The sequence below is a fragment of the Typopeltis vanoorti genome, chromosome 18, assembly GCF_054136105.1.
Source record: "Typopeltis vanoorti isolate ZY-2024b chromosome 18, IOZ_Tvanoo_1.0, whole genome shotgun sequence".
In the NCBI taxonomy this organism is placed as follows: Eukaryota; Metazoa; Arthropoda; class Arachnida; order Uropygi; family Thelyphonidae; genus Typopeltis; species Typopeltis vanoorti.
Genome location: NC_143566.1, coordinates 88,552,314 through 88,572,956, shown reverse-complemented (window position 1 = coordinate 88,572,956; position 20,643 = coordinate 88,552,314).

Below are 20,643 nucleotides of genomic sequence, written 5' to 3'. Positions count from 1 at the left end.
GAAAACTGTGTGCAATCCCATGGATATTTTCATATTTTGGTTTGACAGTCTGAAGGATCCTACCATCTCGATCCCTTTTCATGATATTCTTGCCAGAAAACAACTCGTCTAGGAACTGACCAACACAGTTCTCACCCCAGAACTCGCGTTCGCGACTACCAAAATAAGCTATACATAATAGTGGAACATGACAATGATTTTTAGCAATAGTTTCTGTGTCAAAATAAATCATGGAAACCTGCTTATTTGAAACCTCCGATTTTTGCACAAAACACATCTATTTTGGGTGCTCTGATTTGCAGTGATGCAGTAATTTTCAGGTGGACAGACGTGGCTTTTATTATTATTATTATTATTATTCCTGACACCTCCAAGGAGTCCAAAGACTCATTGCAGGAGGACACCTACATCTTTTTCAACTGATACAACTGTCTCAACCACTACACTGAACCTCTACTACAAATCAACACCATCTACCTCCCACCTCCACCACAATTGTTATTCTATGTCTGTAAATTGCGTATGTTCTGAAGGGCTGATTTTTCTGTATGTGGGATGAAAAACCCGAGTTTCTGGGAGAAAAAACCTGCTACCTCCGTATGAGATCGGCTAACACATTTGATTGAAATCGTCCAGATAAAGATTCCTCCTGTCATGACGAGAATCGAACTTAGGGCTATTCCAATCGAAGGGCACAGTGTACTGCTGTTCTTCCAATTGCACTACAGAAGCTATTTCTTTATGTGTAGAGAAAGTAGCCAAACACTTCCCGCAACGATGGAATCTTGAACAAATATTATTTTGTATGTGCAAATTCAGACATTCATTGGCATAGAAAAATCTACTGCATGACTCACACAAAAGAAGGTTCTGCACACTATGATTGGCGTTTGTGCAGCAGTGGGTACCAACATTTTTACATTTATGCATTTGCAATTTGATATGTTCGAAAACAACTAGTGCAATAATAGTAATTCCCAAACAGAGCCGTGACACTATGCACGAAATCATAATGAAATGACCGATATAAAAGTCAGATCTGTTTATTTGCATTTGGTCCCCAAAACATGAAAAAATTATTATTTGGTATTTCGGAGTCAAATGCTTTTGAAAGAGACCTGCTTCTGGAATACCACAAGAAGTGAGCGGAACCCCTGGAATTTTGCGGAGAGTAAAAGCCTTCTTTGTTTGTATCTTTTTACGATCTAACCCCACTTGTGTGTATGTTTGGGCATCATTACTGTGTGCAGAAACACCCAGAACAAGTGCTCAGGCCATTCAAATATTGTCTTTGTTGGTAATTTCCACAATTTTTTTATTTTCACAAATTCATCCAGGCTAAGCAGCATTTTTCTTTTTACATTGGTTCTGCGACCACCATTATTACTTGTATTGATAAGTATGACATCTATAGAAAGATCATTTGCCAAAAAAATCTCACGTTTCAATTTGGCAACCACATAAAATGCATCAATTCTCCTTTGGATAGTTAATTCAGAAAGCAACATGAATGGTAAGCTAATATTGCATTTTAAAACTGGATGCAGTAATGCCCAAGCAAACGTGAGAAAAAGTTCCTAAACTCGATAAACGGTGAATAATCTCATTAAGCATATCTCGAAACATTCCGAAAAACGACTCCATTGGGAGGAGTTCAAGATCACGAAATCGAATTTGGTACTCCATTTGATGAGTTTGATAATTGATAGCAAAACGTGATCGCCCTATCAAAACAGTATAAAAATCCCCGTAGAGTGAGGGGTTAGTAGTGGTAGAAGAGCTTTTTGTTTCCGATTCAGAACGTAAAAATTGTGGGGGGTCACGACAGCTTCCAGCCACACTAGCAAGAGAAACAAGTGGATTAACGACATGACCTGTGTGTTGTTGTTCATTTTCACCTACAGATGAATCTGTCAAATCAACTTCGACAATAACTGGTGCATGATTATGCACAATGCAGCCACTAACAAACCGAATGACTGATGATTGCTATTAAAAAATTACTTTGTAGATTCAGAAAGCTCTTTTATAAATAATTAAATAAATGTTAATCATCATAAAGTGATTTTGCAATTGCGACACTATGCGATCCGTGCACTAACAAAATTTTACTAAACATCCATCCACGATATCTTTCCCCAATCACTAACAAACAAACAAAAAAAAATATAGATATATATAATGACTTTTGGGCATTTCAAAACAGATTGAAATATTTTCATGAACATGATTTTTAATTTCCATTGCAAAACAACCTTATAACCTTATATTAATAACAGCAAAATCGCTAATGTTGTCACTAAAAAAATTCAATTAATGTTAATATTTCAAATGACATTGCCATGTTAAAACCATAAACTTACATTTTTTCCAGAATAATTCATCATGGAACTACGAACTTCTGACAGCATATAGATATTCCAATTACTTGAAAACACAATGCGAAGCTCCGAATTCTGAAAATGCATATTTATAAAAAACATTATAACCAATGAAATACCAAGAACGAGAACACGTGACATCGAATAAAGTTAGTTTTCATGATCACATGAGTTCAAATTCCAAACCTTTGGTGACTACTAGTGAACAATTCGCCCATCTCCTCTAAACAAGAATTGATTATTACCTCTTTAGTAAGTATGTGTCACGACCATCATCACAAAAGACCGGATGTCAGACATTAAAGAAAATACAATAGTGTGAAATTCTAAATGATTGAAAGTTTGTAACTGGAAGTTAACATAAACTCTAATACCAGAGCTAATATTCACTGAAATAATAATAATAATAATAATAATAATAATAATAATAATAATAATAATAATAATAATAATAATAATAATAATAATAATAATAAATAATTTATTTATGCTGGCAAAAGAAGTAATGTAAGAAGTATGTAGAAAAGAAATGAAAATCTGCAGTGGTGGTGATAATTTTACTATAGAAAATAACTTAGTCACTGTGGGAACTGAAAGAGGACCGAAAACTAAGACCAGAAATTAATGAGTCACAGTGAAACTTTACTCAGTTATTCTGATTAAAAATAGATACATAAATTCTTAACATTATACTTTAATGCAATTTCTGATTAATTATTGTAAAAAATCGCATTTCTATGGTTCTAGAGATGCGAAATTGTCGGTTGCTGTCAGATCTTAGTCAGGAAAAGACGTTAAATTAATGGAAAATTATTGCCTCTACTGAAAAACCATAGTTCAACTCATGTGAGTGCTAAAATCACTTAGTCACCGTGGGAACTGAAAGATGAACTAAAACTAAGACTGGAAATTAATGACTAATCTTCAAGAAAAAAATAAATAAAAAATCAGCTAACAACTTTTTATTCCCGTATAGGGAGTAGGCTAAACCGTTTAGCCCTATCTAACTTTTGAAGACTGAGTGGGCAGTTCAATCTCCACTGGCAGCCAATCAGAGATAGTAATTAAGTGGCATGCAGTGAAGAGAGATGGCTCAACAAGTGCTGCCATCTCGTGGTCCCTAACCGTAATACAATATATTTTAATTTCTGAAATAATGTGGGTTCTATGGTCGATTTTCTTGAGATTATGGGACGAAAAACCCGAGTTTCCAGCTGTAAAAAACTCGCTTGCCCATACCAGAGATCGACTAACTCGGGATCTGGTTGAAAAAAGGCTTAGAAAAATTTCCTCTAGTCAACGATTAGATTCGAAACAAAGTCTTCCTTTGTGCAGTCAAGTGCCATGGTGTATAAACGCCACATCCACTGAGCTACACAGGCTATAAACCACTGTGGGGAGAAAAAAAATTCACGCACTGTTTATTTATTTATTTATTGCTCAGTCATTCTGATTAGAAAAATGTAGTGAACTGATTTTTAAAGTAAAATAGAGAAAAAAAAATTACGAGTCTTAATAACAAATCTACCACAATTCCAAAAACAGGAAGTCACTAGTAGGTTCAACACTATGATGTGATTGGGGATAGATAGGTTGGGAAAAACATGGCATGAGAACCGTGCGAAGGAATTAACGAACAGAACCAAATGGATGGAAATCTAAAGGATGTAGTCAACTAGATTTTCTGGTTATATACGGAAATAATGTTCTTTCAACTCATGTGTGAGTGTGTGTTGTGCTGTGGATGTAAAATTCAACTATTTTTGAATATTCACATTTAGAAGAGCCATTCTGGAAAGACTATAAGTAATTTAAATTAGCATTAGAATTTCTAGACTACATACAAAAGGTGTAGTAATCCATTTAACTGCCCGTTTATTTTAATTTATTTGTTAAATACCGTTTAGTTTTTCTCTTGATTTTTTAAGTAAAAAATACCAATAGCCAAACATTTTGTAAAAAAGATAACGTTAATTAGAAAAGTAATGAAGTTTAAGTTCTTAAATGTAGACAAATCAAAATATTCTGATGAGTTATGTATATGAGAAAAAAAGTCCGTGTTTGAAGGGACACTAGTATATAATTAAATTATTCTGAAAAGCTCGAAACGTTGCCGCCAGTTGGACTCTACTCTACACTAAGAATTCCCATAGCCTTTAACCACCTTACTGGCCATTATGGATCAAATACGCATCCTCATACGCTTCGAATCCATCACATATTTCAATTTAATATCAATGGTATTAAAATTTTAATATGGACTTCGTATCCATGATAATTTTGACGTCTATAGACTTCTTGGCCGGTAACTTGGTTTTAACAGGAAAGAAATACCCAAACTATATTAGAAAATTAGTACCGACATGTATAGACATCCAAAGACAAAACTTGATGACAATGATGGATGTTTGTCACGCTGGGAATATTTCAAGATATCTTATCTCAAAAACATTGCCCACAATTCCATAGGCAAATCGAAACAGCATGTGATATCACAGTGACATATGCTCCCCAGAAATTTCCAAACACATAACGTAACGATTCCTTATGTCTAAACATCATCCATAATGCTTTTCGCGAACCAAACACACCACGTGATGTCCCTGACAGATGAGGGGCCCACAGCGAAATTCCAAACTCTATGTTATCACTAGCCATCACCCATAATGCCATACGTAAACCATTTACTTATCTACAACTCATAACAACACACATCCACGACACGGACGTCGCTTCCCCTATTCACCCTACTCCTATTTTGTTCATAGTGTTGCACTAATCACGCCACGAATCCTTATCCACTAATATATATTCTTTTTCCATTCAAAACAATAACGTCACTTACTTATAACTAACAAATTACGTCACTTATCTTCATCTGATAATAACACACATCCACATCACGATTCCTTATCTTATCTTGATCTGGTTAAAAAGTATCCCACCAATCATGTCACGAATCCTAATCCACTAATATATCTTCCTTTTCCATTGTAACAATAACGTCACTTATTTACCACTAACAAATTACATCACTTATTTACAACTAACAAACGACGTCACTTATCTACATCTGATAACAACACACACCCATGACACGATTCCTTATCTTATCTTGATCTTGATCTGGTCAGAAGTATCCCACCAATCACGAATCCTTATCTCTACCATCACCCATAATTCCATATGTGAACCAAAACACAAGAACTGACGTCGATGACACATATTCCCCCAGGGAAATTCCAAACATTCCAAACTCATGACGTCACACACACAAAGATGTCATCTTCTCAACAACCAATCACGTCACGATTCTTTATCTTATCTTGATCTTGATATAGTCAGAAGTGACAGAAGTTAAAGAAAAAGGATGTGGCGTTTGCATACCACGGCGCTTGGCCGCACGAAGGAAGACTTAATTTCGAGTCTAGTCGGCGACTAGAGGAAATTTTTCTAAGCCTTTTTTAGACCGGTTCCCGAGTTAGTCGATCTCTGGCACGGGCAAGCGGGTTTTTCATCTCGGAAACTCTGGTTTTTCGTCCTGTAAACTCAAGAAAATCGAACGTAGATCCCACATTATGTCAGATATTAAATATATTGTGTTAGGGTTAGGGACCACGGGCAGCACATTTGAGCCATCTCTCTTCACTATGTACCGCTTAATTAGTGATAGCCTTGGGCCATCTATCTCTGATTGGTACCAGTGGAGATTGAACTGCCCACTCAGTCTCCAAACATTAGATAGGGCTAAATGGCCTAGCCTACTCCCTGTATACGGGAATAAAAAGGCGTTAGCTGATTTTTTTTTTATTTTTATTTTAAAAAAAGAGGGCAGCCTAAACATAAAACACGAGATATTTGGCCTTGTATGTGAAACCGATGCATCAATGTCTGGTTCTTTGGAAGTGATTGCAATTCGTAATGAGCCCTTAAAGCTTTTGTCAGAAATTTTTGAGCTAACTTTACTTTTCATATGCTTCGTTCTTGCAAATAGTTGTTCACAAATGTACATACTACTAAAAAGCGATGACATGAATAAAGCGTGATTGTTAAGCGAAGGATATTTATCTCTGGGAAGATAGGTCTTATAAAAATCTAGCAAAGAGACATGATAGAATTTTTCTTTCAGTTGAATATTTGATTGCAACCCTATAAAGAGAGATTCATGGCCATGGCTCCAAATCAGGAAAATGTCGTCAATATATCTTTTCCAAATTCTTGGATTTAAAGGATAGGAGGAAATGGCTTTAATTCCAGATCTAGATAGATGTTAGCAAGTACAGGAGAAAACGATTAAATTGCAAGACCATGTATATACAGTATATATATATATTGTATATTCGCTACTCCATTTTCAGTCTACATAAATACATTACCTTCGAATATTCAAATGGAATGTATAGGGTTGCAATTTGAAAATTCGAAGGTAATGTATTTATGTAGACTGAAAATGGAGTAGCGAATATACAATATATATATATATATATATATATATATATACATACATGGTCTTGCAATGTAATCCGTTTTCTTCTGAACTTGCTAACATCTATCTAGAAGATGTGGAAATAAAGCCATCTCCTCCTATCCTTTAAAACTAAGAATTTGGAAAAGATATATTGACGACATTTTCCTGATTTGGAGCCATGGCCATGAATCTCTCTTGAACTTCCTTGAACCAACCTTTGCCAGCAAAGGTTGGTCGATTGGTAAAGCCTCTGATACTAATGGCTCGCAACAAGTTAAGCAAGCTTGAGCACGGTTAGCAGTTGGAAGGAGAAATCATTCGATGCTGTTGGCAAACTCTCCCTCGATGAGCCTTTGGACTCCCTGGAGGTGTCACATAATAATAATAAAATAATAATAATAAATCTAAATAGTCAACACCAAAACATACAATTTACGGCTGAGATTGAAGCTAATGGTTCTCTTCCTTTTTTGGATGTCAAACTGACCCGTTCCTCAGAAAAACTTAAAATCTCGATTTACAGAAAACCTACACACACACACTAACAGATATTTACACGGTCATTCCCATCATTATCCTCCTCAGAAGTTTGGAATCATTTTTACTCTAGGACATCATGCTCGCTGTCTTCTTGATAATGAGATAGAATTTAATAAAGAATTCAATTTTCTCAAGTCTACTTTTCAATTAAATGGTTATTCTCAAATAACTGCTGATAAATTCCTATTTAATCAACCTGGTCGCCATAATGAAGAGACCAATAGTGTAAAAGGTAATATTTATACTCCATACATAAGCTTGTTCTCACCGAAATTAGCCAAGGTTCTTAGAAAATACAATATAAGAACTTCATTTACTCCTCATCCTAAAACCGCTCCCTAGTGAGCCATCAGAAACCTAAAAATCATAATCTTAACTATCCTGGTATTTACCAGATCTGGTGTAACAGTGACATACCCTGCTTTGGCCAAACAGAGAAGTCAATCGAGTTACGCATTGAATAGCACAAGAGAGACGTCACTTACAAGAGAACGCGAGCCAGTGCTTTGTCTAGTTATGTTCTATTCTCGGTCAATTCTAATGAAGAAAACCCAGCCATACAGTCGTATGGGACCAGTCTAATAACATTTTTCGTTGCCATGAAGAAGTAGAAAGGAAGATAATAGAATCAAAGGAAATCATTCTCATCCCCCTACATCTCAACAGCAACTTGAGCTACACCCTTTCAGACTGTCAACAAATACTAGCGTTCACGAGATGCTATACGCATGCATACGCCCAACAATGAAATCCAACCAGGGAACAATTTTGAGTGGACAGAATTCAACATTTCAACGTTGAAATATATATACACTAATGTGATTTTATTTTCTTGACTACTTGTATAATAAACTATAACTTTTTTTATGAATGTTAGTCAAGTGAGTTTTAATTTATCATTCTACTAGTCTCAACGAATTTTGCTATCGTCATCTTCAGGGATACAATTGGTAAGCGATATGAAGATAACAGACTAGGTTTCAACTGACAGTTCTAATTCATACAAAATTAGTATTGTGCAAGACAATGCACGTGTCTGGGGAACATGATTTATTTGTTACGAGACATAATGTAATTGGCGTGAAAGTTCATTCCTTTGATGTTTAGCGACCTAATTAAAGTTTTCCAAATTTCCGGTAGGATTGGACCTTGATTCTTATTTAGGTTTCCTGTTGAATGGGCGACCATATCAGCCTCCTTGAAGGTTCTGGAATGGTGGTTCTCTTCTATATAGGGCTTATGACTCTTATCCCACTCAATAAGATGGTTGGTAGAGGCAAAGTGGGAAGAAAGGTCGGAAATATCTTGTCTGTTGTTTCTGACATAGCATATGTGCTCCGTCTGTCTCGTTTTGAAGCTCCTAGAGGTCTGACCAACGTAACTAACACCACAGGAGCAAGATATATTATATACTCCAGAGTACTTGTAGAAAGGATGAGGGTCTTTTGGTGATCTTAAACATTTCTGAATAGTATTGACCGGCTTGAATGCTACTCTAATATTGTGTGGTTTAGAAGGGTAGCCAATTTTTTGGAAATGCTGCTGACAGATGGAATAGTTATAGTACTTATGTATTTGGTGTCCTCCCATTGTCTTTGTGGTATATCCGAAAAGAGAATCTTGTTGCAGAGTCTTTTAGGATAACCATTTAAGGATAGCTCTCTGGATATTGTAGTTAATTCTTTTTGTAAATCATCCTGGTCTGTGGTTTACTGTATAGCTCTTTTCTTAAGCATATGGAGAATGCTAAGTTTCTGGGATATGTGACAAGTTAAAATGGAGGTAACGTCCAGTATCCGTAAGTTTTCTATACACAGAGAGGTTGATACTGTTATTGGTTTGTTTCTTTATTAGGATGTCTAGGAATGAAAGTTTTTCATCTTTTTCAATTTCTAATGTGAATTTGATGGTATGGTGGAAACTATTGATTTGGTTGAGATAATCCATTAGTTCTTCTTTCGTATGACTCCAAATGATAAAGATGTCATCTGCATATCTGTACCAAGTTTTCAGTTTTGGGATAATTTGAGATAAGATTTTATCCGCTAGGTCTTCCATAAATAAGTCAGCCTAAGAAGGAGAGAGAGGGCTACCCATGGATCACAACATTTTATTGAAAAATTAAAAAACATCCCTATCTCTGAAGATGATATACTAGCAAGCCTTGATGTCACATCTCTCTTTACAAACCTTCCAGTTGTGGAATCATCAACATCTTAGACAATTTGTTCCCAAGAAACATCACTACTTTGTTCAATCATTGTTTAACTTCGAATTATTTCGTTTGGCAAAAAAGGTCTACAAACAACTTACTGGATTAGCCATGGGTAGCCTCGTCTATTCTTCTTGTGCTGACTTATTAATGGAAGACCTAAAGGATAAAATCTTATCTCAAATTACCCCAAAACTGAAAACTTGGTACAGATATGTAGATGACATCTTTATCATTTGGAATCATACGAAAGAAGAACTAATGGATTATCTCAACCAAATCAATAGTTTTCACCATACCATCAAATTCACATTAGAAATTGAAAAAGATGAAAAACTTTCATTCGTAGACATCCTAATAAAGAAACAAACCAATAACAACATCAACCTGTCTGTGTATAGAAAACTTACGAATACTGGACGTTACCTCCATTTCAACTCGTCACATCATCAACTCGTCACATCCATATGCTTAAGGAAAGAGCTATACAGTACACCGCAGACCAGGATGACTTATAAAAAGAATTAACTACAATATCCAGAGAGCTATCCTTAAATGGTTATCCTAAAAGACTCTGCAACAAGATTCTCTTTTCAGATATACCACAAAGACAACGTGATGACACCCAATACATCAGTACTATAACTATTCCATTTGTAAGCAGCATTTTCAAAAAAGTGGCTACCCTTCAATAGTTCGCCCACCGATTAGAGGTTCCTCGACACTTCTGCTCATGTCAGAAATAGAATATTCCATTCCGATACTAGCGTAATCAATCTGTCTTCTGGGATGTGTTTGTTTATTATTACAGGTCGGAAAATTTAGCATTTCTTTTACGAACATTGTAGTTTTTAAAGTGTAACTATTTTGCTTGTATAACAGTTAGAAAAATGTACGTAGAGTATTAACAAAATTAATAAAAGGTATAGCATAAAACAAAAATTTAACTAAGTTTATTTTTAAGAAAGTTTCCTATAAAATAAAAATAATTATAATGAAAAACAGAAATTTTTTCAAATGAACTTAGATATTCTAAACTTACAGTTGAGAGAACTGAGACACTTTAATGTCCTAAACCGATTAATTATTTATGACTTGTTGTGACTCTTTTAACAAACCCATGCAAAAAAAGGTTGGAAAAAATACCATTATCAAATCCTTTTAATCTTCATAGTCATCTGAATCTGTGTCCGAATCGCCATCACTTTCACTTAAACTGATCACCAAAGGTTCGCATAATTCTTCGATAATTCTGTCTCTGTCCCAATACATATTTTCCAATGAGGTGACATGAAAGATATTTTCCCAATTTTGAACTGTAATACTTTCAGTCGCCTGTTCTGAAAGCTTAAAAAGTTTCGACATGTCAATATCTCCGGTTACGTTGCGATGACAAATGAACCATTTCACTTCTGCCCAAACATACTCAATAACATTAATATCGCAATGATATGGTGGTAGCCTTAAAGCTAGAAATCCATGCTCATTGAGCATCGTGTCGAATTTAAATAGTTTAGTTGTGGGCGTGTTTCTTTTGACCAAATTAAGCAATTCAACTATTCGCATATCTGGCGAATGAGAAATGTTATTTGCAGAGAGCCAATCCATAAGAACTTGCTTCTTATTAGACCAATTTAGAAATTTGTTTAATCGAATTAAAGTGATATGAAGCGTTATCAATTATAACAACAGCATTTTTAGGAAGGTTTGGAATCAGTTTTTCTTCTGCCCACTTTTCGAAGATCGTAGAATTCATTTGCCTATAGTAATTGGCTTTGTATAGTAAGTTTGAATTCGGTAAAAAAAAAAAAAAAACCATTTCTCCACCAGCACACAAAATTATTATGCGCCGCGAGGCATTTCCGGTTTGTAGCACTCCACATTCCTCTTTAGACTGCAAAAATTTTCCATAAGTTAAATTACTATCAATCCAAGTTTCATCGAGATACACAATCGGTCTTTACTCCTCCCTGAAACGTCTTATTGGTCTCAAATAATGCGTTCTAGATAAAACAATGTCACTTCGCTCCATGATAAGTTTCCTTTTATTCTGGGACTTTTTAAAACAAAATCCGATTTCATGAAGTATTTTCCTTAAAGTTTCTCTTTTCCAAGGAAAATTAATTTTTTCTTTAAGCACAGGAATCAATTTCGAAACAGTTGGCACTCTTTTCTCGACCACGTAAAATTCGTGAATAGTTCTTCTTATAACGTCTACATCAAAATCATTCAAACCTACGGTTTCGATGGTTTTCTTCACTCTGGCGCTTTTTTTAGGAGATTTAAATTTTGGCTTACCTTCACCTTTTGATTCCCTACGAATTCTTTTATCAGTCGACCCCGATTCGCACGCAAATACACTTGCACGTTTTATGACTTGAGAAAGGGGAACAAGGAGAGGATTCTTTTTCGCAGAATGTCAGCACATTATTCAATATTCTTTTGCAAGAGCTACTGAAACTACAGTCAACAAGTTCTGTTGTTAAACAACAACAGAAATTGTTGATTGTACTGGATCCATCATACAAATTAATAATTAAAAAAATAATGCAAAAAAGCGACAACAAAAATCAAGCTAGTACTAGTACAGCGACAGACAAGAAAGCACGTGATTTCGCATGTTGGCGACCAATTCGTACATCCTTTATTTCTTTCTCCCCTTCAGCATGAATCGACTATTCTTGGCAAATTGCCAAGGAGAGATCTACAAACGGCGGGCGAACTATAAAACCACACAATATTAGAGTAGCATTCAAGCCGGTCAATACTATTCGGAAATTTTTAAGATCACCAAAAGACCCTCATCCTTTTTACAAGTACTGTGGAGTATATAATATACCTTGCTCCTGTGGTGTTAGTTACGTTGGTCAGACCTCTAGAAGCTTCGAAACGAGACAGAAGGAGCACATAGGCTATGTTAGAAACAACAGACAAGATATTTCAGCCCTTTCTTCCCACTTTGCCTTTACCAACCATTTTATTGAGTGGGATAAGAGTCATAAGCCCTATATAGAAGAGAACTACCATTCCAGAACCTTCAAGGAGGTTGCTATGGTCGCCCGTTCAACAGGAAACCTAAATAAGAATCAAACTCTAATCCTAACGGAAATTTGGAAAACTTTAATTAGATTTTTTTTTTAATTAGATCACTAAACATCAAAGAAATGAACTTTCACGCCAATTACATTATGTCTCGTAACAAATAAATCATGTTCCCGAGACACGCACATTGTCTCGCACAATACTAATTTTGTATGAATTAGAACTGTCAGTTAAAACCTAGTCTGTTACCTTTATATCGCTTACCAATTGTATCCCTGAAGATGCCGATAGCAAAATTCGGTGAGACTGGTAGAATGATAAATTAAAACTCACTTCACTAACATTCATAAAAAGTGTTATAGTTTATTATATATACACTAATTTTCCGTGTTGTTTACAGTTATTTCCTTCATGATTTTACTGGTTATTTCTTCTTTTTTTTAATGTGCACCTGACGAAAGCTGATACAAGCTGAAACTAGTTGCGTGGTACTAATAAACTTTGTTTTCATTTCTCTCGGTGTCAGTCATTCAATCTTTATATATATATATATATATATATATATATATATATATATATATGTGTGTGTGTGTGTGTGTGTGTGTGTGTGTGTGTTTAATATTTTTTTTTTCTGAAATCTTGAAACCTATTCTCAAATTCTTGTATCAAAACGGAAAGAAACACAATCGCTGTTCACAGGATCGTGTTTCTTCAGCGTATCGAAATGCATAAAATTATTTGCCACAATTTGAGCTTGCAATAATTTAAGTTTCATTTCAAACTGTTATCGTTTGAAACGTAGCACAGATAAGTTGATTTTCACCTTGAAAATTGTTTAACTCGTTTAAATTAATTGTAAAATCTACCAAAAATGCTAAATCTGCGAGCCATTCTTTATCTTGATGGTTATTCTCATGAATAACCATTCTCATGGTTATTCTCAAGTTCTGGTGCAAATTTTTTCTTTTGATTCCATAAATGATTTCATTTCATTTCTCAAATCATAAAAGCTCTTCAGCATTTTACCAAGACTTAGCCACCTTACTTCAGAAAAATTAATTATGTCCCCATAATCAGCTTCCATACCCGCTCTTGGAATTGACGATGATTCAATCCCTTGGACCTTATGAAATTCACAACTTTGATTATATGCATGACATTATTCATTTTTAAGGCTTTAGCGCATAAATTTTCTTTATGTACGATGCAGTGATATTTCATCAAATGTGAGTTTGGTGGCACTTGCATCATTTTCTATTAACTTTATAAGTCCAGATTTTTTACCAACAGTCGCCGGGACGCCATCAGTAGTTGTACCAATGATGTTGACAAAGGTTAATGACAACCGCTTCAATGTAATTTTTACTGCTTCAAACAAATCAAGAGATTTAGTTGTGTCTTTTAATGGCAACAAAGAAACCATTTCTTTAGTAACATTATATTCGCTATCAATACCTCTAATGAAAATGGCAATTGAGCAGTATCTGTAGCATCAGCACCTTCATCTATCGCCAAAGCATAAAATTTGAAATTGACAGCTTTACTCTTCAAATCTCTTTCGATAGATTTCCCTATTTCTTCAACTCTCAAAAAACGGATTTTCACATGTGTTTAAGAAGTGGGGACATTCTTATTTGGTATGAATTGAATGCATTCATGTTCGAGTACTCACCTTCACTGCAAGACATTCCACTAAATCACTACCCGCCAAGCAAAAAAAATCTACTTTTCACTTCATTATTCATATGATCTTCTTACAAATTTCAGAAATAACCTCTCGAATCATCCCTTATCTTATACAATAATTCTCTTGTGTCTATTTGATAAGCTCCTCTGACTATATACGTCACAATTATGCCACCTCTCATCTTCCTGTCAGCCAATCCCTGAAGATCACCCTCTTTAATCTGTCACCATACTCAATATTCTGGAGTCCTGAAATACGTTATTTCCTAACTCCAGTCAATGCTTCCATAGTCGATAGTTAGTCATTAATACTCCATAATTAGTTACGATTCGCCCTGGCTCGCAATTCATCCGAGTGTGTTCGATGGGGGGTTCAGAACAGGACTCTGTGAAGAAAAGTCATTCAACTCCCATCTCATCAAGCAATTCGTGCCCAGAATTCATTCATGAAAGTGCATATTTTCGTGTTAATACATGAAAGGGCATTTAACGATCTGTTGCCATGAAGTCGGAAGGATCGAATTGTCTAGAATGCCATTACACTTCGGAGTATCAAGAATCCCCGTCGCTGGAACTAGAGGGGGGAAGGGTAATCTTGAACCACAAAATCAGCCCCACCAATATGCCTTATCCAATAAAATTAAGAGTTACGCAACACACAGCACTTTTCCAGCATTCTCCAAACCCAGTCTCATCAGTCAGCCTACCAGATAGTGATACATGATTAATCATTACAGTGAACACGTTTCCACTGTTCCGGAGTGCAATGGCAAGTAGTTGAATGCTACTCCATCCACACTTGGCGTTTCGCTTATAATTGTGTGCAGCTGCGCAACCATGGAAACCAATGTTCTTCTGCTCGTGACGAAGGATTGTGGTACTGGCGTTATTTCCAAAGGCATTTCGGAACTTGATGGAGAGTATTTGAACAACAGACAGGCGAGGTTTTTTGCGCCGCATGCATCAGTACTCAATAGTCCCACGCTATGGTTTTATGTGATCTACTAGATGCAAGAGATCGCGATTGTGCTGTTGTTGCTCCTAGGAGTTTTCACTTCACAATAATATTACTTACAGTTATTTGAGGCAGTTGCAGCAGTGTACATATTTCCCCAAATGCGATACATTGGTGGTTTACTGTGACAGTGACGCATCCAATGTCACTGAAGATTTCTTGATAGGTAATTTCACTGTTAATGTTTGTTTATGAAGCATATTAAGACCATGTGCTTCCTTTAAATCTCTATGAGCTTTCTTTGTTATGTTTATACTGTCCGACCACAGATGCGAGAACCCTGCTGGCACAGTGCCAAGAAGAGTCAATTCCTGTTGAAGGGAGAAAGGAATAAGGCGATGTACGAACTCGCTACCAACATGCGAAATGAAGTATTTTATGTGTAAAATTTTCGAACTGTTGTGCAAGCAAAATAGTTACTACTTTAAAAACTATAATTTTCATAAAACAAAAGCTAATTTTCCGATGTATAATAATAAACACCCATTGATTATCCTATTATCGGAATGGATTCACCTTCTGCTATGCACAGAAGTGTCGAGGGGTTTCGCATCTATATCTGAGTGAGGCTATATCCACTACTGCGAATGGATTTCCAGATGTTTTTGATCAGATATTCTGTATAGAAACTATTACAACTTTTCCAAGCAACAAAACCAAAAAGGCAATTAATTAATGGTTCAATTACCACGACAGTTACTTATGGGAAATGAAGACTTGAAAATGAAGAAGATAAAGGAATGGACTTTATTACCATCGGCAAAACTATGCATGGCATATGAGGTTTAGCAAGAGAAGGGTGTTTACGTATATAAAGAGCTTTAATGTAAGTAAGCAGCATATGAACACCCCAGTATTAATAAAAAATCAGGAAGAAATCATTCACTATGATTCATAATGAATGGAGACGAGACTGGCTATCCATTTACAAAGAATCAAAAGTAGAAAAAAAGTGACAGTTTCTCTATGTTTTGGGATAAAGCCAAAAATATTGGCTACGAGGCCACTATAATTCGAGAGTCGCGAAAACAATCAAGTTCTCGCTGATTAATTGGTGGCCTCCAGATTGTTAGGCGATTGTTGATGAAACCAGGACGTCTTCTTAAACGATTCAACGATGACTTCTAAGGCCGGAACAGGCCATGCTAGGCCTAAATCCTTGATACGTATGATGATGATGATGAATCTCCATAACGTAGAAGAGAATTTCACTGAAGAGAATTGGAAATTAATTTAATGATCAAAATCTATTCTATTCCCATATCAGATATTTTATTATCAAAGGCGATTTGTGTTGTTCACGCACTCTAGAATTCGACAAACGAAGATGCAGGAGATCAGACTTATTAGGTTGATTTTCTGTGGATATTTGCTTCCACCTCTATCATTTCCAGGTGCTACCACCAGGAGATAAGGAAAGGCTGAAAGAAAATAGAGAGGAGAACACGCATGCGACTATGATCTAATTTACCAAGATGAAAACTATCAATCACAGTATTTTGAGTCGATTACTCAACTTATTCAGGAGTAGATTAAACATGCACGAAGAAAGAAGAGGGTTATCTAGTATTGTTATCGGTAGGGGAATCCGATTTTAAGTGACATCTAACAGTGTCTTAGTGTCTTTTCCAGCTTGAGTAGTGGAAATGGAAAGGAAAGGATAGTTTGAGTTTTGTGCATTGAAGTTCCAGAAGGAGAACGATCTTACTAATGTTTTGAAAAAAAGAAATTAGCTTTTAAGTTCAATGGCATTATTATTATTATTATTATTATATAACTATTATTATTAAACGTAATCTCCATGGAGTCCAGAGACTCATCGCGGGAGACCCAAATCAACCATCATACAATCAAATCCTGTCATACCTGTCCTTGAATCCAATAACCGTCAGGAACTCACAACGATTTCTGGCAATCCATTACACTCACTCACCACTCTCCACGCAAAAAATCTGGTCCGTACATCCCTACTAACCACCCTCTTACACAACGTCCATGGATGGCCACTAGTTTTCTGACTATTTGTCATATATTGCATCAATTTTATAAAACCCCATTAATATCTTAAAACTTTCCATCATGTCTTCTCTTTTCCGACAATCAACTGAACTTTGCAACCCACAAACTTTCAAACTATCCTCGTAGGGAGTTATCCACATGCCTGTCACCATCTTAGTCATTCGTCTGAGAATCCTTTTGACCACCTCCTAGTCTCCAAGACCCTTCCCCTAAGTGACCAAATCTGTGCGCAGTAGTCAAGATGTGGCCGAATCTTAGCCTTATAAAGCAGGGATAATAACTTCCTTATCTTTACTTGTTAGCATGTTTTCCAACATCCAACTAACTTTTGAAATATGCCCTTTGAACTTTAACTCTGTGTCCGCCATTGTTCCCAAGTCCCTAGCCTTATCAGGTTCCGCAAACCAATACCATCAATATGATATGCAATACACATGCAATCTTTTCAACCCAAAGATACACCACATGCAATCTTTTCAACCCAAAGTGCATAACCTTACAGTTTGCAACATTAAATTGACAATCTCTATCCTTTGCCCACAATAGCAATTTATTTAAATCATCCCACAGGATATCTACATCACCTTTATCAACTATTGCTCTTCCCAGTTTTGCATCATCAGCAAACAACTGAATGTCCCCCTCTTAAATCTTTCTGTTATTGATATACAGATTAAAGAGTAGTGACCCTGGTATCAAACCCTTAGGCACTCCACTAGCACCATCATTCTCCTAGACTCCACTCCATATACTACTCTCTATGGTCTGTCTGTCAGCCACCCCTCTGTCCATGCTACTAACCTAACGCCCAGTCCCATCCACTCCAGTTTTTGAAATAGTTTTCCATGTGGTATTCTGTTAAATGCCTTGGCAAAGTCGAGCAGTATCATGGTGTAGCTATTACCCCTATCCGATTCTGCTGTCACTTTATTATAAGATGTGAATAAATTACTAAGACAAAACCTACCCTTTACAAAGTCATGCTGTCCACTATAGAGTATCTCATCCCTGTCCACCCACTGTTGTATTTAACTTTCACCAACTTTTCCAATACTTTTGCAACCACTGCCGATATATTACTTAGTGTGTAGTTTGCTACCTCTGTCTTGGAACCACCTTTATACAATGGTATTATCTCACCCTCTTTCCATCCCCTTAGAATCCTGCCAGATATGAGACTTAGATTGAACAACTTCTCCCTGATTTGGAAAAGATAGTTATAATGAATATGGAGTTCCTAAAGGGAATTCCCATTTAAGGTGTGGAGCTTAAAAAGGCATTTTAACATTTATTTTATAGTAAAAATGTATCAAACTAAAATCATTGGAAACGGAAATTTAATAAAAGTCCAAAACAATAAGAATCCATTAAAAATCATTTCCCAATCGGTCTTTTCCAACATTCCCAACGATGGGGCAAGGTCTTTTTATTTTAGTAAATATTAGCAATTGTTAAATAAATGTAGATAAATAAATCTGCTATAGGCCTGTGTAGCTCAGTGGAAGTGACGCTTTCATCCACTTTCATCCACTAGGCCGCACGAAGATAGACATATTTTTTGAGTCTAGTCGCCGACTGGAGGAACTTTTTCTAAATATTTCTTCCACCGGTTCCCGATTTAGTCAATCTATGGCATGGGAAGAGGGTTTTATCTCCTGGAAACTCGGGTTTTTCATCCAGTAAACTCAAGAAAATCGACCGTAGAACTCACATTATTCAGACAGTAACATATCCTGTTAGGGTTAGCTACCAAGAGATGGCAGCACTTGTTTTCCGGGCTCTTCATCGGTGGCTGTCTATAATTAGTTATAGACACGGGCCAGCTATCTCTGATTGGCCACTTTTAGAGATTAAACTGCTCAGTCGATCCCCAAAAGTTAGATAGGGTTTACCTACCTCCTATAAGGGAATAAAAGGCGTTAGCTTGTTATTATTTTATTATAAATCTGCTGACCTATACACAGTAGGTGAAACCATTTCAGTCGAATCTAAGTTTTAGAGACTGAGGGGCTTTTTAATTCCACCAATATCTAATCAGAGATAGCTGGCTGAACTCTATCACTCTGCTGAAGAAAGGCAGACAAACATCTCATGGTCCATAACCCTAATCAAGTATATTAACGTCTGAAATAGTGCAGGTTCTAAAATGCTGGCCTGGTTGGCCGAGTAGTTGGTATATCTGCTCTCCAGCCAAGCGACTGCAGGTTGAAATCCCGCCTAGGGCATCGATGTTTGTGATTGTCTTTAACCTTCATACATTCATCAAACTAATATGGATACACTCTCCCAAGATGGAGTGGGTCACCATAGGAGAAGCAGATCCAACCCTCCTGCAATAGGAGAGGTCTTTACCCAGCAGTGGGGAAGTTACAGGCTAAAAGCAGACAGACAACAGGTTCTACAATCGACTTTCTTGTCTTTTACAGGACAAAAATCAGAGTTTGCGGTAGAAAAAACCTTATTTCACTGCTAGAGATAGACACATATCCTGGTCAAAGAATGGCTTATTAAAAGTTCCTCTAATCGACAACTAGAATCGACCTTAGTTTAATCCTCCTCTGGGAGGACTAGCGCTATGAATGCAAACGTCATTTCCACAAAAAAAAAAAAAAGGTACATAGATATATATTATTGGTAGTATTTTATTTATTTTAGATTGTATAGCGCTACCGGTAAGCGACATCGTTTAAAAAGCGTTTTACATGGCATCGATGTGAGGGATTTTGAACGCCCATTCAAAACACACTTACAGATGTGTATTTTGAATGGCGTTAAGAAGTAACATCTCACTATGTTTCCACGATACTTGAGGTGACTGGACTTAAAATACGATTTCGTTGAGAAAATGGTGCCTAGAAAGTCAGAAGCTTACTGATATATGTATTACCGTCAGAAAATATCTGTTGGCGAGAGCCAAGCTGACCATTTTTCTGAAACCTTCGAATGGGGAGGTGGGGTGATCATTTTTTGTCTTTGTTTGGCATATTAAGGATTCACCTGTCTTTTTGCACATACAGGGCTCAATTCGAATCTTCTAGAAGGTCAGGAATGTTTGATGAGAACTTTTTAGTTGAAGGTGTGTTATGCAAATAGGCATAATTAGTGGCGGCCGGTGAAAATTTTAAGTGGGGGTGCTGCATATACAAAAAAAAAAAAAACTTTTTTTCCTAATCAGTAACAAATTTATTAATAAATAAATTTACATATTAAAAATTGCTTTATTAAAAATATTTCATCCTCACCACGAACAAACACCAATAATAAAAGTTTCGTATCAATA